The sequence below is a fragment of the Dioscorea cayenensis genome, chromosome 7, assembly GCF_009730915.1.
Source record: "Dioscorea cayenensis subsp. rotundata cultivar TDr96_F1 chromosome 7, TDr96_F1_v2_PseudoChromosome.rev07_lg8_w22 25.fasta, whole genome shotgun sequence".
NCBI classification, from domain to species: Eukaryota; Viridiplantae; Streptophyta; class Magnoliopsida; order Dioscoreales; family Dioscoreaceae; genus Dioscorea; species Dioscorea cayenensis.
This window is the reverse complement of record NC_052477.1, coordinates 13,634,607-13,660,431: the sequence shown is the minus strand read 5'-3', so window position 1 is coordinate 13,660,431 and position 25,825 is coordinate 13,634,607. Positions and strand designations below refer to the sequence as shown.

The 25,825-nt window shown below is 41.2% G+C and overlaps 1 non-coding gene across 1 annotated transcript; it reads right to left on the bottom strand.

Annotated features, from left to right (window-relative positions):
* Positions 1-13,154: 13,154 nt before the first annotated feature.
* Positions 13,155-13,260, bottom strand: LOC120266184. The gene has a single exon (XR_005538026.1). It is a non-coding gene; the product is annotated as a small nucleolar RNA R71 (small nucleolar RNA).
* Between the last annotated feature and the right edge of the window lie 12,565 nt (positions 13,261-25,825).

Sequence of the window (25,825 nt, the reverse complement as noted above, 5' to 3'; positions counted from 1 at the left end):
GCATACATTTTAGCGGCCAATAATCTTTCTTGAAAAATCCATGGCCGGATCGCTCGGTGTGCTCTCATGGCACTTAATTCTTCCATCTCATTTTCAAGCGCATACATTTTGGCCGCTAATAATTTTTTTCTTGAAGTCCATGGCCCTGTGTAATAAAAAAAGAATAAAAACTAACAATAGTAAGCTATCAAAGAAAAAGATAAAAAGAAACAAAAATAAATATTTACAAAGATAGATATTTACAACAACAAAGATAAATGACTAGAGCAATAGACTACGAGGTTTTTCCTAGTATTCCTTGTGTCCCCGGCAACGGCGCCAAAAACTTGATGAGTGCGATCCGCAAGTGCACGGAGTCGTCAAGTAATACCTCTCGTGCGAGCACGAGAGGGTCGTATTCCCTGGGCCCAAGGAGCTACTATTACTTCCTTTTCGTCTATTTCCTAGCCTAACACTCCGAAAGATGAATAGTAATTATAAAAAGAGAAAGAATTAACTACAATGAAATCCGGGGTACTACTACACACTGTCTGAACTCAAGGGAGAAATCAAGCAGTTAAGGGGAGTGATTTGGACAACGAATCCCCCTAGGGTTGTCATTAGGGTCCTGAATTTAGGGATGAAATGCGAGATGGTAGTTGGGCCAAGAGAATCCTAAATTAGCTCAACCCGATGGTCACGGCAATTGAACCCTAATCCCATACAAGTATTGGGTCGAATCGCTTCGCCCAAATCCTCGTATGATTGCATTACACTCGGGAAATCTCTAATCACGGGTCGATACTCAAACTAGGTCCAACCCTAATTCTTTGGAGGGGTACAAAAATACCCGATGGTCACGGTGTATTTGTACATGGATCCCTTCAAGCCAAGTGTGTCTAGTACAAGGGCGATGGTCACGCAACCAAGTACAACCTAGAAGTTGAAATACAGAGTTCTCATGCAAATCAACACATCAAAGTACACAAGACTTGAACCACAAACTACAAGTTTCCATAAAAGAAATACAACATCCAACAATACATCAATAAAGATGATCATCAAATTACAAACAATCAACCCTAGAGTTCATCATATCCAAATCACAAATAAGTTAGTGCCTCATGAAAGAGGACCACTCATACAAATCAAGGAACAAATAAAGAAGAAGAAGTAAGAACTAGTCCCTCTAGCTTTAGATCCCCTTAGATGGTGAAGATCTTGAAGATTTGAAGAGATCTCTCCTCAAATGATACTTTTGATGATTAGGATCTTCTCCCTATCTTCTCCTTCAAAGTTTGTCTCCCTCTTGGTGAAGCCTTTCGCGATGAGATCGCCGAGTGGGAAGAGTGGGGCGGCGGCCCTAGAGGCCCAAGAGAAAAAAACTCCCCAAAAAAAGCTCTCCCTTTGCCCTAGAAAATCATGTTCTATTTAAATCCCGTCGGTCCATGCGGGCGCATGGAGCCCGTGAAAGCTCACGACCAAATGCCCGAGAAAAACATGTCGGTGCTACGAGTCTCAGCTACGATGTTTACTACGGTATTTATGCTACGGTGTTTTTTTGCTACGATGCCGAGCCTTGAGAATTTCCAGCAAACCTCACGGGCATCCATGCGGGCGCATGGAGCCCGTGAAACTCCCAGCCAAATGCCGCATCAAGAACAATGACCTGCTACATTACCGCTACAGTGCCGCTGCAGTGCCGGGACCCCAAAAATGCCGTTTTTGATGTCGAATTCATCCGATTTGCATTTTTGAGCATCGTTTGACTCATTTAAGACTTGCAACACCGAAATAACCGATTTAGACATAAAACGAGCATCAATTCGTTAACATGTTCACAAATAATACACGATTAATACATATAAAATACATACATTTAGGCGTTTATCAATAGGTAACACTAGCATGTAAACAATGGTCTTAATACATGAAATACACCCATCCCCACACTTAGTGTTGTACATTGCTCTCAATGTACACTAATCATGAAAAACATGTGAGATGAAGCAATGCAAATAATAGAGGAAGGTGAAAACGAACTTCCCCTGTTCAACTTGTGCTCGTTGTAAGGTATGACTCTACAAAAGGTGTGGTGAGCAATTCATGTCTCGTTCGACCTCCATTAAAAACTAGGAAAGCTCACCAAATTCCCTCAATGCCCTGCGAGGAAAAAAGGGGACATCATCATTCCACAAAAATTTACCAATACAAACACAAGGGAGAAACTAGGGAGTAGTCAACAAAACACAAAAATGAAAAGAAAATAAAGTTTATCACCACAAGTCGGTAGGGTAAGAACCATGCCAACTCAACAAAATGCAAAACACAAAACAAAGCAAACTAAATTAAATGATAGGTGTCCATGCTCAAACAGGCTGCTACTCATCACAATCTGGTACCTGTGGTGGTGGCATGGCGGCAGAAGGAAGGGTCATAATGTGCGAGGATGAGCCATAGTATGAGGTGATGAAATGGTGAAAATCTGCCTCGAGTCGGCGCTGTCCCTCAAGGATCTGGTGAAGCTGGCCACGAATCTCACGCTGCTTCTGACACACAGCCTAAACCTCTCCCTCAATCCCCCTCAGTCTCATGTCGAAGTCAGGTAATGATGTAGTGCCGGGGGTGGGGACAGGCACGCCCTCAGGCTCTGACTCTGTGTGCTCTGTTTGTCGCTGACTAGACTCACCAATGGCCTGGTGACGTGTGGGTCTGCCACTCGCATGCTCGCTCACCACCAAGCCAATCACCCGTACGTGGGCCTTACTGAGGGGTGTTGGACCTCCTACAACGGTCATACCTCATGTCTTCTCACATAAACCCATGCCACGGATCAATCTAGTCACATAGGGCCCAGCAAATATAGATCACAATCGGGTATACGAGCCCTGGTGAAGAAATGCATCGGCGACAAGGTGGCTAAGGTAAGTAAGGCACCGCTCGAAGATGCCAAATATCATGTAAATATCAGCTTGAGTGACCACCACCTTTCTTATCCGCTCGGCCCCAAATAGAATGAGCAATCAAAACATGAATGAATCTGTGTGCCGAGTCTGCCATGCTCGTGGCCTTTTGTGTCTGATCACTACTTGCCAAGGTCGCCCAATAGTTGCTTCTCCCCACTTCACTTGGGAAATCAAACTTAAGATGTGTACCGGGCATGGAATTGATAAACTCATCATCATAGATCCCCAAGTACTTAGCAAAGTCCAAGTTTGTGCATAGTACACTTTTTCCCAAAAGCTTGAAAGCGGATGGTGATACATTTCCTATCCCACACGGATTGTCCATCTTGTCGTGCCTCGAATGTACTCAAAACCTCCAAGGTTAATTGGCGAAAGGTTGGCTCGTTTATGGCAAAAATCTTGTCCCAACAATTATGTGATAACCACTCCTTGACTTGATTTGATATCCCAAGGTTCTCCACAAGCCCCCAATCAATATAGCACAATGTCCCAAATGGCTTTATCTTTAATATATCAAATCTCTCTCGATGATGGGCTAACTTGAAGACCAGTTCATCAGGTGTAGATGAGGGTACGGTGGTTCTTGGGCACTTGGAAGCGAGTCTTTTAGTGTGAGGCATCCCTACAATGAAGACACACCTTGTTCAAGCTCATAGGGATACAAGATAAATCAAAATAAAATGCAAAAGATAGAGGAAACGAATGAAAAATCGAATTTTTGAGTTCATACGGCCGTATGGGGGCCGTATGGTCACTATTCATGCGGTATGAGTTTCCCCCATATTCATATAATCAAAACATTTTTATATAAATTTGAATGAAAATGCATCCATGACATTCACATCATCCAAAGCAAGTGAAATGCTAAAGAAATCTCACCCGAAATCTCCAACAATGCCCAAGAAATGAAAAAGATAAAACTAGGGCATTAAAAAAGTATACCGATGAAATCTTAAGAAAACAAGCTTTAAACTCGAGGAAAACCAATAGATCGAAGTCTCTAATGGATTGGGAGAAGTTTTAGGAGGAAAAATGAGAAGATTTGGCCAAGAAATGAGGGAGAAAGAAGAGAGAAATTTGGTGGAAAGATGAGAGAAAAGAGAGAGTAGAAGAGAGAGAGAGAGAGACGGGGCGGGGTTATAAAGGGGCCGGTCCATACGGCCCCCTATACGGCCTGTATGGGGCCGAGAAGCCCCTCTTGGCCGAGAAATCTGGCCATCTCAGACGGCCCTCAGTAGTGGGGGCAAATGCGTCTGGGACCCGTCTGACATGGCACAGAGCCTCTGAATTGCTCTGTGTTCATCTAAGACGACCCCCATACTCCCCAATATGGCCGTATAACTTTTAAAACCCTTCAAAACTTCAAAAACCTGCTCCTAATTATGTAAAAATGGTGTGGAAAGGTCGAAGACTTCTCCAAAACTGAATGAAATAAATAAAACGATGATCTAGCACATGAATTAACACCCAAAAATGAGTTTCTCAAGGAGTTGTACAAATACACCATAATTAAAATGATGAGAACAATGTGCCAAGTGTGTGAGCATGAACTTATTCAAAAACAAACAAGTCTAAGAATTATGAAAAGTGAAATGAACTATGATCTAAAAATACGAAAATGTAAGAAAACACCCCCGAATTCTTGGGTTTCTTCCCAAGAAGAGCTTGTTTAACATCACGAGTCTGACGTACCTCATTCCTTACCTCATGGGGTTCAAAGAGTTTCAAGCCACCCCCAATTTCCCTTGTAATGTTTTTGTTGAAGTATAATTTCAATCGTTGCCCATTGACCTTAAAAGTGCCATTTTCCGGGTGGTTTACCTCAACCGCTCCATGTGGGAAGACTTGAGTGACAGTGTATGGACCTGACTAATGTGATCTTAGTTTCCCTATAAATAATTTCAACCTAGAGTTGAACAGTAGGACTTGATCTCCCTCGTGAAATTGTTTAGGGTGCTTGATGCATCTGTCATGGTACTCTTTTACTTTTTCTTTATAGAGCTTCGAACTCTCATATGCCGTGGAGCGCCACTCATCAAGTTCATTAAGTTGGAGTTTTTTCTTTCAACCTACAAGAAAAGAATCGAGATTTAGAAACTTAATAGCCCAATACGCTTTATGCTCAAGCTCAACAGGTAAATGGCAAGCATTTCCATAGACTAGCCTATACGGAGTGATTCCAATAGGAGTCTTGTAAGCTGTTCTGTAGGGCCAGAGGGCGTCATCTAGATGTTCTGCCAAATCTCTTCTGTTCTGAGATACAGTTTTCTCCAAAATTCGCTTCAAGTCCCTGTTGGACACTTCTACTTGCCCACTAGTTTGTGGATGGTATGGTGTTGCCATTTTATGGGAGACTCCATAGCGCTTCAAAATTTTTGCAAATTGGGCGTTATAGAAATGAGTGCCCCTGTCTCTAATGGTTGCACGTGGCACACCGAACCTGGAAAATAATTTCTTTATGAATTTTACGACCACCCTCATATCATTTGTTTGCAAGGCTTGAGTCTCCACCCATTTAGACACATAATCGACTGCCACGAGTATAATCTTATATCCATGGGAGCTCGGGAAGGGTCCTATAAAATCAATCCCCCACACATCAAAAACTTCACAGGCTTGGTTCCAAATTTGGGGCATCTCATCCCGGTGAGATATGTTGCCGGCCCATTGACATCTATCACAAGCTTGAATGAATTTTTGTGTGTCTCGGAATACCGATGGACAATAGAAACCTACATCAAGAATTTTCATTGTTGTTCTATTTACATCATAATGGCCACCAGTGGGTCCTGAGTGGCAATGCCTCAAAATGCTTAGACCCTCTGCCCTAGAAACACATCTTCGAGCAACCTGATCAGAACAAACTCTAAATAGGTATGGATCTTCCCATATGTAGTGCTTAAGGTCTGAAAAAAATTTCTTCCTTTGTTGATATGTAAACCATTTCGGGATGAACCCACCGACCAAGTAATTAGCAAAATCAGCAAACCAGGGTGGTTCCTGCTCTTCTGCTACCTGGATATTATACAAGTGTTCTTCAGGGAATGAGTCATTAATGTCCTTTTCTCTTATAGTTTTAGTACCAGAGCTCTCTAAACGGGATAAATGATCAACTGCAAGATTCTGCTCCGCACTTGTCCTTAATCTCAAGGTCAAATTCTTGAAGCAATAAGACCCACCTTACCAAACATGGTTTGGCATCTGATTTGCTAAGTACCTCAAAGCTGAATGATCAGTGTACACCACCACTTTAGAAAGAACCAAATATGACCGAAATTTATCAAAGGCAAATACCACTGCAAGTAATTCCTTCTCAGTCATAGTGTAATTCTCTTGGGCTCCCGTTAGAGTCTTGCTTGCGTAGTAAATGGGATGGAAATGTTTGTCTCTCCACTGACTAAGCACTGCCCCAACTACAAAGTCACTCACATCACACATCAATTCGAATAGGGAGTCCCAATCTGGGGCTACCATGATGGGTGCTTGAATTAGTTTCTCCTTGAGTGCAATAAAGGACGTCAGGCAATCATTATCGAACTTGAATGGGACATCCTTTTCCAACAACCTTATCAGGGGTCTAGCAATTTTAGAAAAATCTTTGATGAATCTTCTATAGAATCCGGCATGTCCCAAAAAACTTCTTATGGCCTTCACAAAGTTTGGAGATGGTAATTTTTCGATGGTGGAAATCTTTACCTTGTCGACCTCAATTCCTTCTTTCGAAATTTTATGACCCAAGACTATTCCCTCTTGGACCATGAAATGGCATTTCTCCCAACTTAGCACAAGATTAGTCTCTTCACATCGAATAAGGACCCGCTCAAGGTTCTTAAGGCACACATCGAATGAATTACCAAAGACAAAAAAATCATCCATGAACACTTCCATAAAATCTTCCACCATGTCCTCAAAAATGGCCGTCATGCATCTCTAAAAGGTAGCCGGGGTGTTACATAGCCCGAAAGATATGCGGCGATAAGCAAATGTCTCATACGGACAAGTGAAAGTAGTTTTCTCCTGATCTTCAGGAGCGATGGGAATTTGGAAATAACCAGAGAACCCATCCACAAAGCAATAGTAGGCATGTCCAGCTAGTCTCTCCAGCATCTGGTCAATGAATCGTAGGGGAAAATGATCTTTTCGGGTAGCATCATTCAATTTTCTATAGTCGACGCATACCCTCCACCCGGTAGTTGTACGAGTCGGGATTAACTCATTTTTTTCATTGGTGATCACAGTTAATCCCCTTCTTTGGAACCACTTGCACGGGGCTTACCCACTCACTGTCTGATATCGAGTAGATAATGCCCGCATCGAGAAGCTTGATGATTTCTGCCCAAACCACTCCTTCATATTTGGATTGAGTCTTTTTTGCAGCAAGGCTTTGGATCTGTGTTCATCCGTCATTAGAATTTTGTGAGTGCAAACAGAGGGATTTATCCCTTTTATGTCAGTAATCTTCCAAGCAATCACTCTCTTGCTCCTTTTTAGCACATCCACCAATCCTTTCTTTTGCTCAACTGTTAGGTTTGAAGAGATGATGACTGGCAGTTATGCACCCTCTCCCAAAAAGGCATCTTCAAGGTGCTCAGGTAGTGTTTTCAACTCCAAATCTGGTGCTTCCTCAGTTGACGGCATCAAACCTCTGTTCCATAGCCCATCACCATGTTCGGACCCTCACTCTCATCGGGACTGTTGTCTGTACCATGAACAAGAAGCTCAAAACATTCGGCATCATATCCTACACCTTCATGTTGCCCATACTGATGCTCCAAGTCAGACTCCTGTACCTTTGCTAACACCTGGCCCATTTCAGCACGGACCTCCACGGTGGGATTCATGGTTGCAGACTGTCGGTCCTCGGTAGTCAAAACAAACTGTTCAATTGGTGATTCGCTACCTCCTCTCACTGATGGTGTTCGACTTTCCATAAAGGTCTCGAACACTGTGTGCCAGCTGCCACCATCATAAGATATGCTAGAATCCCCTGATAGTATAAGTGTGTATAAATAGTTGTCTACAGGGTGTGAAAAATGTTGCTGAGTTTGCCAATTAATCCAGCCTTCAAATCTGTGTACATAACCTTCCAACTTGATGTTTGGATTTGCCATGTTACACTCACAAGATGAACTATACAGAAAGGAATAGAGAATGTATTCAATTATTAAGATCAAAGGAAAAGAAAAATAACAATAAAAACGAGTAAATAGAGAAATGGCTAGAGTATTAATCTAAAAGTTTCGTAGAATTCCTTAAAAACTCCCCGGCAATGGCACCAAAAACTTGATTGCTTCCCCGCAAGTGTACGGGATCGCCAAGTAATACCTCGTGCGAAGACATGAGGATCATATTCCACGGGGATAAGGATCTCCTATTACTCCCTCTCGAGCTATTATCTAGCCTAAGATCTCAAGTGATGGAATTTACTTTACTAGGTGCAATTAAAACTAAAACAAGATTATCAACAAGTTAGAGAGAACAAGGAATGAGCAAGCAAGAAATTCAATGTAATGCAAAGGCCTATGGATGTGGATCCCCTTGAAGGGTTATCATGAAACATGGATGATGATTAAAAGATGCAAGGGTAAAGTGGACCAAGAGATTTCTAGATTAGAACAACCCCAATTTCTCGGCGATTGAACCCTAATCCCATACGAACATAGATAGGAATTTCTTCCAAATCCACAGTCCTACGATCGCATTAAGCACAAGAAAATCTCAAATAGGAGTAAACCTCCTCTTCTTCGGCTTAACCTAACATGGAGGGCTACCAACACCCAATTTCTCGGCGTGATGATACAAGTATCCCCTTCTAATCCATTCATGATCTAATACATGCGAGCAAGTCACATCTACATGCATCACTCATAAAAGAGCTATGGATTTCTCCTTAGTGTAGCACTTAGCATGAAAACAATGGATTAAATCTCAAAATTACCCAAGAATGGAATTAACAAGTAATCATCCAAAATACATGATAAAACCCCCCAAGGTTCACCAACACCCGGTGGCCTTGGGTGTCTAGTGTGTCATCATCCCACAACAAGCACTACAATCAAGAGAAACACAAAAGAAAAGCATAAATGACACTCCCTAGATGAAATAGTGGAGGAGGAGGTAGAAAATGTGCCGAATGACGATTTCCCCGCCAAAGGAATGCTGAATGACGCTTCCTCTAGCCGCGGGTCTCCTTCCTTCAAATCGTGGTAGATCTCCCCTTGAATGATGTTGCCTTCTTGCCTTGAGAGTCTTAGAACTTGGCCTTGAATGATCTCTTAGCTTCCTTGCCCTTCTTCTCCTACCCAAGGTCGCCCAAAGCCTCTCAAGTGGTCTCTCAAAATATGCCTAGAAAAAGTCCCTTGTTCTGCCCTAGAAGTCAGTATTTATACCCCCCCAAGGCATATGAGCCATATAGGTGTCGTATGGGGGTCATATAGCACTCAAAAACCCTAGATTCGCGTTTCATACGGGGTGCATACAGCCTCCATACGGCCTTGTATACTGGGTAGTATGGAAATCTGGGCAAACAACTCCAAATCATTCCACTGCTACAGTGCATACGCCCCCCATACTGGGTAGTATGGGGGTGGTATGAAATTTCTGTTTTCTTCTCTTTTCGCCTAAATGATATCTTCTTGTTCTCCATGGTTTCCTTATGCCCTACAAAGTAAATAGTAGACTATTAAGCGCAAAACGGGCATCAAACCTCACAAAATATATGCAAAGTGAATATGATATATATATATGAAAACACCTACATTTAGACACTTATCAAAGTGTTGATTTTGCAAGGACAGAGGGCATGCTACATGAACCCCGTTCTCGAAGGAACATCTCAGGCATCATTGCTGAGAAAATGATAAAATAATCTAATAGTAAAAATCCCATTTCCTTCCTAGCACCAAGGATTAGAGTCACAAAAGTTAATTGTAGGACTTGGGATGCATATGCGAAGATCCTCATCAAAGGAGGGGCTACTAGGGAAATCACGGATTGAAATCATTAGTTTTTTCAAGTTAAGTAAGCAACTATGCCACTTATCTTTCGATGAATAGTTGTTGAGCCACTGATCATGCCAGAACAAGGTAGATTCCATATACTTGATGATAGGAAGATGCAATCACAAAAACCAGTCAAATAATTTGAAATCCCAACCAAAAATATGATTTCTTTATGGTAGAAGAGATGATATAATTAAATTGAATAACTGAGAATAAACACTAGTAGAACCCAGAAGTAATCTTCCACCACCATCTACCAAAGAGGACGTTAGTGAAGTTCTAAAGATTTAGGATGCCCCATCCACTGTATTCTCAAGATTTTTACAATTGCTACCAAATTACATACTAACACTCTATATGGCACATGCTAGAGGAAGTCTCTTTGTATCCTATTGAGTGCCTGGATAACCAATTTGTGTAGCTCAAACATTGCCACTCAATACTTCAAGATTGAGAATAAAACAAAATTTAACAAGGTCACCCTTCCTCCAAGGGACATATAAATGGCCTTCCAAGAGGAAATACAGAATATCACCACTAAGATAAGCTTCAACTAGTCCTTTCAGGATTACCTTCCCGACACTGAAACTCCTAGGTTAAAATAAAAGGAACTAGTGAGACAGTTGGAGTATAACCAAACATGGAAAAGTAGAGGGAACTCTTCCAGAAATTTATGGCGAGACCTCAAAACCATTTAAACAAATATAGGATGAGTTTAATGATCCTTATATCCTTAATCCTTTCTACAAACCAAATCATAAATCATCTGTGTATTGAAGATGACACATTTGTTGTAGAGGAACCCCATGGAGGATAGCAAAGTTTAGAGCTTGGGTGAACTTCGCGCTAAAGACATCAGCAGCTATTATGAATAGTGAAAGAGAAAGGGGGTCTTCCTGCCTTAATCCTTGTTGATAGCAAATGTATCCTTATGTGGACCTATTTGCAAGAAGGGTAGCCTTGTTCATGTAAAGTATGAATTTGACTGATCCAATCCGATGGGGTCTAAAACCATAGGTAGCAAGTATGTAAAGTAAAATGTTCCAACCAACATTGTCTAAGGCTTTATCAAAGTTAACTTTAAAGATATTCCCCAAGATTTTACCTTTCTTCAGACAAAAAATTAGCTCCTTTACAACTTCAATATTATTCGAGATGTAACTATCATTAATAAAGGCCAATTGTTCCCATAATTGTATTGAACACCAACTCAAGAAATGATTTTAAGAGGCAAGTTGATAAAGTTAAGTAGATGAAAGTTAGAAATAATGTTTAGGGAGTCTGACCTAGGAATAAGTGCTATATTAGCCCAATTAATGTGTTCTAGTTGTGAGTTCTGTTGTAGAAGTCTTCACAAGGTTTGTGAAGATCATTTTCGATGAAGGTCTGGTTGTTAAAAAAAACATAAATTAGAAAGCCAGTCCCCCTGAAAATCTAATTCTGAAGGCAGTTTCTTCTAAACAAGGGCAGTACAACCTAGAAGCCCTTCGCATGACCATGCATAGGCAGGGCATGAGCATCACACGATCGTGTCCCATTCCTCTGAATATTGCGAGCCCGTGTTACTCAGAATCCTCATCTAGATTATGGCCATCGCACGATCGTGCGCAGATTGTGTCGAGCCGGAAAAATTGCAATATAACTCCAGACTTCTAGGGTTTTGAGATCATCTTTGTTCGGGGATTCTTTTCTCCACAGGGTGGACTTGGATGAGATTAAAGATCAGGCTTCACCACACCATCTGGGGAGATCAAGGGCGAGTTTGAGGAATAAGAGAAGTGAGGTTGGCACTAAGGAAAATCATCTTATGTAGAAAATGGAGAATCATGTCTTCTTTCTCTAGATTTTTATTTGTTTCTTCCTTGTTGTACATATCCATTTGGGGCTAACTGTCCATGGTACCCCGGAGTGTTGAAATACAATGTTTTGTATGCTTTGGCTAATTGTTTTCAATGTCTATTGAGCTGTTTGAATTCTAGTGTTAAGTCTTGTGTTGCATAACTTAATGTGTTTGATGTGCACAGGTGCTTTGGTAAAACTTGGTGTATGGATAACCATAGTTGTGATTGCTACTTGTGATTGCAAAACTCGATGTGTTTGAGATACACAGTTACCCTAGCAGACCTTGGTGTATTTGAGAACCATGGATGCAACATTGTTTTTAGAGCACACACTTGAACCTTAGGATGTACTTAATAGGCATTAGAGACAATTCAGCATGCTATGACTTGTAGAGATCACCTTGGGGCATTGCTCTCTTATTGTCGAATACTTAACCCTAGTCTACCCATTCCTCCCATCTACTCTTTTCAATTCTTGCTTTGTTCTTGTTTAAAACCAACTCAATCTTTCCTTCACTAGAGATCAGAGGAAAACTGAGTATTTTGAGTTCCAATCCCTATGGCTCAACAACCCTACCCCTCACGGGGTACCCCGTTACTACTTCTTTGTGACATGTACACTTACAGAAAGCGCATCAAGTTTTTGGTGCCATTGTCGAGGACTGGCAATATTTAGGAAATTTTGAAATCTGATGATCTAGTTTGTTTATAGTAATCTTTTCTTGTGAATATTTGTCTTTGACCTTTGTTCTTAATTATTCTTGTTGGTTTTGATTTCATTCCATTTACTTTAATCTCTTGAGCTTACATTGACCAATCTTAGGTGCGTAGGGCACACTTGTATGACCCAAGGAAGCACCTCATCCCCTTTGGCTAACCTAAATTCAGAAGTTGAGAGAAAATTCCTAAGGATCAGACAGATTAATTTGAGTGAAACAGGGTCAGTGGAGATTAGTATGGAAGTTGGTCAAGAGGAAGAAATGGCCGGGAACTAACAACAGCAGAGTATTTCAGATTTTCCCAGACCAAACTTGGAGGGATTAGGGTCCAGTATTGTTCATCCTCCTGTTGCTATGAAAAATTTTGAGCTGAAGCATAATTTTATCCAGATGGTACAATAGATGTGCCAGTTTGATGGGTTTCAGGATGAAGACCGTATGAACACCTGATAAATTTCATGGAGATTTGTAACACATTTTAGGCGAGTAATGTGTCTGAAGATGCTATTCATCTCAGACTCTTCCCATTTTCGTTGCGAGGAAGGGCCAAGCAGTGGCTAAGCTCCTTGCCGCGGGGATCACTTATAACTTGGTAGTAGGTCTCCAAAATTTTCATTGCAAGATATTTTCATCACACCAAGATCACTCAATTAAGAAGTGACATTTCATCCTTCTTACAAATAGAGTCTGAAACCTCATACGATACTTGGGAGAGGTATAAGGAGATGATGAGGAAATGCCCACAGCATGGAATAGTGGAGTGGATACAAATCCAAATTTTCTACAATGGGCTAAACATTAAAACTAAGCTGATGCTGCCTATGGGGGATCGCTATGTAACAAGCAACCAAGTGCAGCCTATACTTTGATTGAGGAAATGGCAAACAATGGGTACTAGTGGAGTTCTGAGAGGAACAAACTCGCAAAAGCAGCCGGGATTTATCAAGTTGATGCCGTCACCACTTTAGTTGCACAAGTTGAAGCGATTACCAAGAGATTAGATGCCATGCAATTGACTCCCGTGTCGGGAACTCCTAGTGATCGTTGGTGGCCTACAGGTAACCCTAGTGGTTCTACTTAAGTGAGTACTGGGCAGTTCTAGCAGGTAGACTTTGTGGGACAGAATCATTGATTTTTGAACAATCCGTACAGTAACACCTGTAACCCAAGATGGAGAAATCATCTAAATTTCTCATGGAGCCAACCATTGTAGGGGCAAGGAGCACAACAATAGTATAAACCTCCCCTCTAAGCACAGCAACCATCATCTTCTTCCTCTGTAGAGCTATCCAATGAGCTTGTCTGGTTGTTAACCCAATTCATCAAGAGCACCGAGACCCGTCTCTTGGGTTATGAAGAGATGATGAGGAATACTGATGCTACTGTGAGGACCCTCAAGCACCAAACGACCCAAATGTCTAAGTTGATCGAAGAAGGCTCCCAGGCTCCCTCCTGAGCAACACCCTAAGGAATCTCTGAAGGGTGTCATCTTAAGAAGTATAAAGGAACTTTCTAGTCCTATTATGAAGGAACCTGGGATAGAAAATGTTGCACCGCCGGCGGTAATTGATTTAAGTGAAAATGTGAGAGAGATGGCAAAAGGAGAGGATAAAGGGAAAACTGAGCTACGTGAATACTGCCCTAAGCTTCCTTAACCTGAAAAATTGAAGAAAGATCAACATGCAGAGCAGTACAATAAATTCTTGGATATGTTCAAGACCTTGCACATTAATGTTCAATTTGTCGAGGCTCTTGCTCAAATGCCAATATATGCTAAGTTCTTGAAGGTACTGCTCACGGACAAGAGAAAATTACAAGAAGTGTCTTTGGTGACACTTAGTGAAAATGTTTGGCCTTGATCACTAACAAACTCCCCAAGAAGGAGAAGGATCTTGGTGGGTTCATCATTCCTTGTATTATTGGAGGATTAGTGGATGAGAAAGCTCTTGCTAACTTTGGAGCTAGCATCAACCTCATGCCCTACAAGATATTTTCAAAAGGCTTGGGCTTAGGAGCCAAAAACCCACTACCAAGACTCTACAACTGGCAGACAGGTCCAACAGACAACCGTGAGGAATAATTGAAGATGTTATAGTGAAGGTGGACAAATTCATATTCCCAGTGGATTTTGTCAATCTGGATGTTTATGACAAGGTAGAGGTGCCACTGATCCTAGGGAGACCATTTTTGGCAACTTCAAAAGCTCTCATTCATGTCAAGGATGGTCAGTTAGCACTTCAAGTGAGTGAGGAAGAAATCATATTCAAGCTTCAAGACTCTATGAGGCCCACCATGGATTTTGATGATACTTGTTATTGTGTGGATGTTATTAATGGTTTAGTTTCTGATATTGTGCAGGACACCTTTATGAAGGATGAGCTATCTGAGCTACTAGAGGATAACCCTCTTGAGGATGAGGTCATATAGAAGGTAGTAGAGGAATCACAATGTCAGGAAGTAGCGATGGTTGAGGCGCCTGTGCCCCTGAGCTACTAAAGAAGAAAGTCTCCCAAGCGAGTCAATGGTGGAAAAAAGTGACCACCAAGAGGAAGAAGCCACCCACATCACCATCTTATCCTAAAGCCTCCAATCATTCATCTTATTGGACTTTCGATGAGAATAGTTTGATTAATTTATTGTTACCATATTCTTACAGCTGTGTCTTAAGTGGCAATGAGAGGTCTCGATTCCATGAACCTCCATAAGGACTGCACAGGTATGTCAAGCTAGTGATGTAAAACAAGCGCTTCTTGGGATGCAACCCAAGTTGTTTTGTTTCCTTTTGTTTGTGTAATTGGGGTTTTGGTTTTTTTTCTTTGTGTTTTAATCTTTATTTATATGCTGTGGTTTGCTTTATTTGGTGTCTCTGAAGGTGTTTTTTTGTGCATTTGATGTTTCAGTGGTGTTATTTCTTATCTCATGTTGCCAAATTGTTTATTTTGGAGTAAGGGAAACAATTTTCCTATAGTTTTCCGGCTTCACGCTGGGATCGAGCATGCCCATGCGTGTGCCACTAATTTTCACTGGCTTGCATTTTATAAAACTTAGGGAGGGCACGGGCCGGACATGATCATGCCGAGCGTGGTTGCACGACTCGCTTGTTCCTCGCACGATTATGTCTTCCCCTTTTGCGCTCTTAGGAAATTATCCTGAGATTTTTGGGGCGAGCGACATACCCTAGGCATGATCGTATCCTTCGTGGTTATCTTGGCACAATTGAATCCAGGGCGTGTTCAGTCGTGACTTTTCGGCCCCGAATCCTACGTTTCAAATCCCAACCAGCATTGGCCGCAACTTTTCATTTCAAACTGTTCATTGTGACCCCCAGCCTCCCATCCTTTCCTTCTCTATTTATTATCGAGATTTTTGTGGTTTTCTCACCAGATTTTGACCGAGGCCATCTTGTTGCTCCCTCATCGTGTTCCCTAACTTTGCTAAGCCGTCAGCCTTACCTTTGGTTCCATTTGGAAGTTTTAGATCATCCTCCTCTTGATTTTAGTATGTTGTAGTTTTCCATGATCGATCTTAATGTATGCCATCTGATTTTTGTGAGATGTTTTTTATTGAGTAAAAATCCTTCACAACCCTTTGGGGAAGACGACTGCCTTGGGACACGATCATGTCTCGAACCCTAGCATGATCATGTCCTTTCATTTGTGAAGGTGAAGGAGGGAGCGCATGATCATGTCCTCAGGAGGGACACACTCTCGTACTCCTCATACGATCATGTCTAACATGTTTTCTTAGTTTCATTTATGTACTAATTGCACTCTTTTCTTTTGCAGATAATGCCTAGGAAACACACTATAACTGGGCCTTCCAAACGGACCCGAGTTAAGGCATCCACTCCTATCACAGACTACATGCCTATGTTTCACACTTCGGCGCACTAGGAACACTATGCACAGTTATCCCATCACCATTTTAACAAAACTCAAGAAATTGATTTGGAAATTCTCTGAGAAATCGGACTCGAGGAAGAGGTCCAGAGATTACTAAGTGTCATTGCATGGCGACAACTGTTCCAGATCATAGATAACACCTACGAGCAGTTGGCGCTCGAGGTCCGCAGTACCATCGTCTTCCATCGCACTGATTACATTCAGTTTCATGTCTTTGGTGTGCTACAGTGGATGAGCCTCACGGAGTTCAACCAGGCTGGGACTATTTGATGTGGAGTTCACTAGAACTTTTTCATATGATAAGTTATCGACCTCCGGCCGGTCAGGGAATTGTTGGAGGAGGCCTGGCGATAATAGAGCTCTACACTGACTTATGACCCACGTCGGACCAAGGCAACCACACTCTGTTCTCCTGCACTTTGGTACATTCATTACATGCTCAGTCACATACTCGCTGGACATGTGATAGTACCAACGTAGTCAGTCGTCGAGATTTCAATTTTTTACTAAACATGGTGGATGGGTTCCACCTCTATTTAGGCTATAGGTGGCTGTATCGATTACACATCGGGGGATCGGCCTTCCTCATCGGGGCTCGCTTTGTCGTGCCCTACATCACTTGTGTCATCAAATATATGGGCCTACTTCAGGGGACTGATTGGATGAGGATTGTAGGGGGCTTTGCAGCGATGTCCTTAGAGACCCTGAGGTCGATGGGGATCGTCTGATCGGGTTCGAACCGCTAGGGAGTTAAGTACCGGGTCCGGCAGTCCATCGCTTTGACTCATCGCTTCTAATGTACCACCGAGATGATGATGCCCCTACCCTACCACCGCCTGCTACCACCTCACGCTATAGATCCCATTCACCACCTCATACCATGGACCATATTACTAATTCTTCAACAGCATTCTAGTGGCTGTAAGGAAGTGTCAGTCGGATCGCTGAGTAGTTGGGTGTGAGGCTATCACCTGAGCAACCCATTCCTCATATGGGGGTTGACACTTCTAATCTTGGGTAGCCTCCTTCATTGGGTAGCGATTATGAGGCTGAGAGTGTACCATTCTGATCACATCAGAGCAGCTACAGTCTTCTACTTATCTTAGTTTACTTACTTGTATTTTCTTTTATCGCATCTCTTGTAATCAGTTAGCCAAGAGAGTCTCTTGCTACATTTTGGTTTGTTTTCCTTTATTTTGTCATGGTTATTGTTCTTTTTCAGTTTTACTTATTTTATATTATCATATTTTGGGATTTCTTGAACTTTACTTTTGTCCTACACTACTTGAGGGATTGTGTGGTTGCTTCCAGTGGCAAACACGTTGAGAGTGACAACAACGCTCTCCATGTTCCAGATTGAGGACTTTATTGAATGGCACACACGTTAAGAGCAGCAACACCATTCTCCTTGTTCAGGGATGTCACGTGAACCCCTCTCGTTCCATCTTTGTTCTCAACATTTCTGTTTTGCATGACTTATAATTATACATTGAGGATAATGTATCATTCAAGTATGGGGAAGGGTTGCATGCTTATTTTTGTGGATGGGTGCCTTGATAATGATGATTTGTGATTATTTTGTTGGAAATTCTTGAACTTAAAGGGACACAAGCGTGTTAGGGACTTATGCGGATCACCTTGAAGACTCACTTTTACTCTTAGGACCTAAGACTTCATCACGTTGCCCTATTTGTGGAACCACTTATTTTTGGATGAAAAATCTTTCACTTAAGACCACGTGTTTGTGTTAATTTAAGTGTAAAAAAAAAATGGAAGTCGGATTCCTTTTTGGGATGCCCTACCAGTCCAATTTTGAAATTTTGAGTGTTAAAAGATGGTAGAAAGAGCAATCACCCTAGAGAAGTGAAAGCCACTCTTGAGTAGTTGAATTTTGGGCATTAAAAGTGCACATTTGATGATTATCAAGATAGAAGGCTACCCCTAGGGTGTATGAAGCTAATACCCATTGTTCGTCAAATAAAGGTTAATTATTGTTAGGTTGACCATGGAGAATTTGGGGCACTCATTTTAGGGTTTGCACACACACAAGGTCATTAAAGTAAAAGTGTGGTCCTTTATAGAGCATTCTTGTTTGAACTAACCATTGTCGTTCCCTCTTTGCTTAAGGATTTGCCTTTCCCCTGAGATTAGAGGTAATGCACTCATCTTCTTTTTTATTAGGTGACATGAGATTGATTAAAGACAAGCAAACATTCAAGTGTCGGGCTAGGAAGGTTTTTGCAAACCAATAGAACCATACTTTTCTTTAGCCTAGTTTTGCTATATAGTCCAGAGATGCGCCAATTTTTTTTATATGGTGTAGGCTCCAAACACAACCTAAGCTAGGACTTTCCACCAAATCACAAATTGAATTCCAAAAACCTTTCACAAAAGACCATAACGTTTCCTACCTAAATAGTTAAGATCATAAGTTTTGTTTAATAAACTCAAGGTTGATGTGTCATCATCGTAACCAATTATGGGTGATGAGTGCATTTCATATTGTATTATTCTGGGTATATTTGCTTCATGTGAGGAAATTAGGGGGATCTAAGCAAAGTGGAGCGAATTTGGGGGAGTAATTGAACAGAAGAATCAGGATTCTGCTAAGTTTCAAGACTGACACTATCTCTGCAAGACTGTGCGTTCCCCCCTAAAAATCTAAGCCTGAAGGTAGTTTCTTCTAAACAAGGACAGTAGGGCTAGAAGCCCTTCGCATGACCATGCGTAGGCAGGGCACGCGGGCATGACACAATCATGTCCCATTCTCTTGACTATTTCAGGCCCATGTCACTCAGAATCCTCATCTAGGACAAGGTCATCGTACGACCATGCGTAGACCGTGTGACAAGATCCCTGCTGTATATCCCGTGAAGTGCACGGGTTTGTCGAGTAATAATCCCGGGTGAGCGGTGTATCGAATCCACGGGGAGTAGGGAGTAAAGACACTTAATTTGATTCTTAGCTATGTGGAATATCAACAATGATAAGTGTGACAATGATTCAATTCTCAACAATTAAAAGCAACAAGTAAGAGAGAAAAAGTAAGGAGGAGGTAAGGCAATCGATAAAGATGGGGTACTCGGATGATGCTTCACCTAGGATAATCGCTTCAAGTGCAAGAACTCTCTATTATGCTTTCTAATCAATGCAATGGTGAGTCGTGGAAATCCTTACATACATAGTCCCAAATCTAAGGTCAACTATGCCTAACTCTAATCATGTCCCGGAGGAGAAATTAAATAACCTCTCAACCTCACACTCGAATAAAGTTGCAATGAGCTCTAGGGATTCCAGGTGATAAATCTCTTCCTAATTATAGACCTAACCCTTTGGTCCAAGCGGAAGGTCCCTAACCACAATTAAGCCCTAGATACTAAGATCCCCTCAACGCTTCACTTCGTTGCACGTGCAACTAAGCCCCAGTGGAGATTCATCCCTTAGACCATTCACTCTATTATGGCCGCAAAGAACTCAAGGAACGGAGGTAGAATCTATCACGTCGGAGGGAAAGGGGGACGCCCCAGCCTCTCGACTCACCCTCTCAACCCTCTCCAACCTAGCATTGTCTAATGCTCGTGGTAGTGTCACTCACTCACAAGGGTTACCAACAAGAACTCTCAATCCTCACGTCACTCTAGGAGAAATGTTCATACAATCAAGCATTCAAGGTTGGAACTCACAATAAACATCAATTTATTGAAAGCATAATTAAGAAGTTCAATGAAACGAATACATCCTAGGGTTCACAATCACCCAAGTACCCACTAGGGGTTTAGCTCTCCATGGAGCCAAGTACAATCAAAGAAATCGAATGTAAAAGCAATGAATCCATAAAGAAACCCCCTCAATGGTCGTGTCGATGGTATTGCGGAGAGTCCTCTACTCGTCACAAGGGATCGTTTGTCTGGCCTAGGATACACCTCACCGGATCGATGCCGACGAAAGCTCTCCCAATAACCTTCTTCCAAATGATGTGCGATGTCGGAGCCATAGAACCTCTCCAAAACCCTAGCCAATACCCCTCAAAACCCTAGCCGAAGCCCTCTCTCAAGTTGGGGAAAAGATGGAGAAAAGAATACCAAAATCGGGGCTGAAACAGCTTTAAATAGAGCTGGAATCGGGTGACTCCACGGGCGTGGACGGTACACGCGCCCATGCGGAATTTCCACACGGCCATGGATAATTTCCACACTCCCGTGTGGATTCTCTGTTTCTCTGATTTCTCGGCTGGCTATGAGCAGTCTTTGCTACAATGCATGCTACAATCTTGCGAGTGCTCCTCTACGACCTTCGACTCGAATAATTTCCCAATTCCATATTTTTCATCGGGGTAACGCATAAACCGGGCACACATTTACATCGTGAATCACTTGCTTCTTCAATGATATACATGTTGGTGGAGCTCTCATTCTTATATGCATAAATCGGAATGCTCGAGTGTGATCGCCTTTGTGCCCTCCAAATGGATGTGCTCACTCGAATCGCGAGGAGGTTGGCACACACTCTAGCATCTCACACACGACCTATGTCTTAGCGTTTGAACCTTAGCAAGATTTCCTCCAAAATAGGTGCATTATGATCCACATTGGCCTATTTCCTTCATACTCGGCCTCACAACCCTACCTGCATAAAAGTAACATAAAAACACACATATTAGTGTAAAAACCTGAGAAAAGTAATGCTCAACATAAGGAATGAACACTTCGCATTCATATCGCACAAACACTTATCATCGTGTTGAGCCTAAAAATTGCCATATAACTCTAGACTTCTAGTGTTTTGAGATCATCTTTATTAGGGGATTCTTTTCTCCACAAGTAGGACTTGGATGAGATCAAAGATCAGGCTTTACCATACCATCTAAGGAGATCAAAGGTGAGTTGGAGGCACAAGAGAAGTGGGTTGGCACCAAGGAAGATCATGTTGTGTAGAAAGGGAAGAATCATGTCTTTTTTCTCTAGATTTTCTTTTGTTTCTTCCTTGTTGTACTCATCCATGAGGGGCTAGCTGTCCACAGTGCCCCGGGGTGTTGAAATATAATGTTTTGTATGCTTTGACTAATTGTTTTCACTGTCTATGGAGTTCTTTGGATTCTAGTGTTAAGTCTTGTGTTGCATAACTTGATGTGTTTGATGTGCACAGATGCTTTGGTAAAACTTGGTGTATGGATGACCATAGGTTTGATTACTACTTATGATTGCAAAACTCGATGTGTTTAGGATGCACAGTTACCCTAGCAGGCCATGGTGTATTTGAGAACCATAAATGCAACATTTCTTTTTATCACACACTTGAACCTGAGGATGTACCTGGTAGGCATTAGAGATAATTCAGCATGCTATGACTCGTAGGGATAACCTCCGGCATTGCTCTCTTATTGTCGAATACTCAACCCTAGTCTACCCGTTCTTCTTATCCACTCTTTTCAATTCTTGCTTTGTTCTTGTTTAAAACCAACTCAATCCTTCATTCACTAGAGATTGGAGGAAAACTGAGTACTTTGAGTTCTAGCCCCTGTGGTTCGACAACCCTACCCCTTACGGGATACCACTTTGCTACTTGTTTGTGACCCATACACTTGTGGAGAGCGCATCAATGGGGAGGCTAGATTGGGTAACTTTTGGGTAGAGATGATACCAACCTTGCATTACTAAAAGAAAGGTCCAACTTGACCCATATCAAATCACCCTGCCCATTGGTTCATGCAAATCTAATGCATTATTGGTGTAATTCATTCAAACTTTAGTCCCAAACGACCATGTGCACACAGCTGTGTTAAGAACCCTAGTGTAGGATATAATCACAAGTTGAGACATGGAGCAGCCTACTTTTTTCTTAGTCATATTCTTCCTCGTTTATGGAGAACCTATATTGGCAAGCAAGGGTGAGATGCATCATTAACAAAGTCTTGGTTCTAACAATAATTTATGATAAAATTCTACTTGATTTTTTTATTATCAACATTCCCTTAAATAAGTTTGAAAAATAACAAATATCAACCCTAATTAAAACTCCTACTTAAATAAAAGTCTAAAACAAAATCTTAACCTAAATAAGAAACATAATATTTTTAAGGTAAACTACACAAATAGTCATCCAACTGTATTGCTCATCCTATTTTGGTCATCGAACTATAAAAAATTTCACTAAACTTATGATTTTATCTAATTAGATAATTGAGGCTCACAAAGTTAACTAGCAAGATGACATGGCACACCACATCATAGGCCCTTACAACGTTCACACCATTGTAGGTGCCACGTAAGTAACAAGTCAACTTTATTCTTTAATGTCCTTGCCATCTCGGCGTCTATTTCCTTTCTTGATATTTTCTATGATACTCATCTTTACTAGGATCAGATGGGTGTGCCTCAAAAATATAACAAAATGATCTATAATCCTATAGCAGTATTGTAGCAAGCACTATAGCACAAAAGAGATAAAAACAACTTGTGAAGACTCTTTTTTCCTTAAGGGTAGCATTACAGTCATGAAGAAGCCCGCATGCCAACTGGAGAAACTGAGTACCTGTTATTGTAGCAGATTTGCTGTAGTAGAGTTATTGTAGCATATTCAAAGAAATTTTGGCAAAAATCCTAAGGATCTTATGGGCATACTCAAGGCCTTGAACCAGACCTAAAGCTATCACGAGAATGCCTTTAAAAGAGGTTTCTAGGGTTTTATTAAGGATCTTCTTCCCTTTTCTTGAGCTATCCACTCTCCCATCTTTGATCCAAGGTGAAGAATGACATTTGAGGGAATTTTTGAGCTGGTGATCAATGAGAGAAGCACATTCTGGTAAGATCTACCCTTGATCAAACTTGTAGAGGCTTCGAGACGACGTAGGAAGCAACCATCAATGTGGCATTTTTGGAATCTTTCCACATGATCCAATGCATCATTTGGCCTCAAATCTTCGAGGGAGTCTTTATTATGCTTGTTTTAGTTGTTCCCATTGTAGTGAATCTTGTGTTTGCTTGTATGGATGGATAAACCCCAAGGTTACCAGATGCTAGTGAACCTTGTAGTGAACTTGCTTATTTGGATGTTTTGATTACTTTAATGCATTTGATTGGTTTGTGGTTTAAGCCTTGTGTTGTTTAATGTATCAAATTGCATGAGAACTCTATGTTCAATTTCTATGTTGCACTTGGTTGTGTGACCATCGCCCTTGTACTTGACTACTAGGTTTTAAAGGGATTCATGTATGAATACAACGTGACCATCGGGTACTTCGTATCCCTCCAACCATTAGGGATGAACCTAGATATTGTGTTTGACCCTAATTAGAGACTTCCCTAAGCATAATGCAATCATAGGAGGAGTTGGTCGGAAGATATTCCAAGCCAATACTTGTACAGGATTAGGGGTTGACAAGGAAAAGGATACCTATCTCTTTCTCCCTGCCAACATTACAACGATTGCTCACTCTCTTACCTGACATCATACCCTTTAACCATGACTATATTCCGAGGTTAGGGTTTTGGGCTCTCTTGAGGAAAGGTTAAACTCATAGAAAAAGAAACATAAAAGGGTGATTTGTTACCCATTTGACACCTATAATAGTCTCGACGTGGTAAGTGGCTTATGACGCCTTCTTCTAACTCTGTGAGCTTTTAGTTAGCAAATTAGATGAAAATCATAAGTTAAGTTACCTAATGGAAACCTTTTATAGTTAGGCAAACAAAAATAGGAAGATCAATATAGTTGGATGATTCTTTGTGTAGTTTACACTATTCCTAAAGCCTGAAAACACTGAATCAAAAAAATAATAGAATTAAGCCCAAATCTCAGTTGCCTTACCAACCGCTCCTAGTTATTATTTTCTTTTTTCTTCTAACAAACATTTCCCATAAATGCATTCTCAGCAAATTGATGTTATCTAGGTTAGAGAAACCTATATTTGTATTATAGGTGAGAAGATGGCATTAGTATCTGCAAATAACCCAATAGAGTGTGCATTGTCCATGGTTGATACAAAGCTCCTTATAGGACTCTGTCTTTAGGTGACAATAGTTTGGTTGATATATCAAGTACACACCCACTAGCGTTCTCCAACAAATTATGAAATTCCATTATTAAGCACAAGTGTTACAACTTGTATAACTGACCCTTAGAAATTAAGTTATTACAATGAATTATTATTATTCTTCCCTTGGCTGGGATATTTAGAAAATGCTCAAGGTGAGTGCTTTGATAGTCTTACATATGGATTGGTTGAGGTCCGAAAGTTTTGATTCATAGATGCAACATATATCCACTTACAAGTTTGTTAAGAAGTTCTTAATCATGAATCATTCAGCAGGCCGTTATGTCTTTGATATTATAGTTACTAAGAAGATAAGATTCACATTGATTAAAATAAGGAGGAAATGTATGGACTTATAAGGTCTTACGGTACCGGTGTGAGGAACAGCCCTTTTTAGTTTTGAGCAGGTAAATAGTTTTAAAGCATTTATTTTTGTGTTGGAAATTATTGTTAAAAGAGAAGAGAATAAATATCTATATATTTCTTTCATAGATAAGATAGAACCAATGATAAATGCCAAAATGTGTGTATTTTATACATATTCTTATTGCACTATTTATGTATAGATCGATGAATTATTATCGTTTGTGTGGTTCAATTGGTCTTATTTCATGTTACAGGTCTTGAGGATGCCTAGGTGAGTTCGACAACACAAAAGAGAAGGAAAACAAAACCGAAAACGGTGGTTTAGAGCTCTAGGCACTATAGCAACAATGTAGCAGATACTGTAGCACAAAGAATTCTAGAAACGACAAGGTCTCAGGTTTCGTTGACGGGTTTGCTGATGACCATGAAGATGCCCATGAACCAGATGAAGAATGTGCAGTTACTATAGCATTTTAATGTAGCAGTTACTGTAGCACTTCGCGAATTTTCGGCATATTCCTGAGACTCTGACGGCCTCCTTCACGCCTGTGAAGAAGGCCGTGAAACCAACCCAAGAGCACTTTAAAAGAAGGGTTAGGGCTTCTTTGTGAGGGTCTTTAGGCCACCCTTTCTCCACCATCATCACTTAGGGCTTCAAGAAGGCTGGAGAAGGTAGATCTGAGGGCCAAATCCGAGGGGAGAAGAGGAGTACTACCAAGAACATCAAGGAACTTACCGGCACAGATCCAATGAGCTCTCATGACCACCTCCTAGTTAACATTTCAAGGGAGTTTCTTTGGTTTTGTTCAAGTTTCATATGTATCTTAAGATCTTTTTTTATTCATGTTGAACTATAGACTCCCAAGGTCACCTGGCATCTGGTGAACCTTGGGATGAACTTGCTTATATGGATGTTGTGATTTACATTTATGGCATTTGGTTTGTTTTGTGGATTAAGATTTGTGTTCTTTGATGTATCAAATTGCATGAGAACTCTATGGTTTGATTTCTAGGTTGTT